This window comes from Apis dorsata, unplaced genomic scaffold, assembly GCF_000469605.1.
Source record: "Apis dorsata unplaced genomic scaffold, Apis dorsata 1.3 scaffold_979, whole genome shotgun sequence".
In the NCBI taxonomy this organism is placed as follows: Eukaryota; Metazoa; Arthropoda; class Insecta; order Hymenoptera; family Apidae; genus Apis; species Apis dorsata.
In genome coordinates, this window is record NW_006264082.1 from 1 (window position 1) to 360 (window position 360).

Sequence of the window (360 nt, forward strand, 5' to 3'; positions counted from 1 at the left end):
TTTCTCTTTTGGTACTTACGTTTGGAACCGAACTAATTGAAACAAGGACATAAGGCTTCTCTTGGTAGCAACGACTTTTAGATCACATTTTTAGTTATTAAGAATTTTATGGTTTTTTTCATTTTTTTCGCTTTTAAAATTTACGCTTTAAAATCTAAAGTTTCTCAAAACTTGTTAAAAATATACTTTAGTCATATCTTTACAATTTACTTTGTTAGGCGTCTAAAGTGTTTTTTTTTGTTATTTTTTTTTTTATTATTATTATTCTTTTTTTTCCCCCCCTGTGTTTCTTTGCTTGTTCCTTCGACAGTGTAGGTATACTCTTCTTCCTTAAGGCAATGCTTTTTTTTTTTTTTTTTT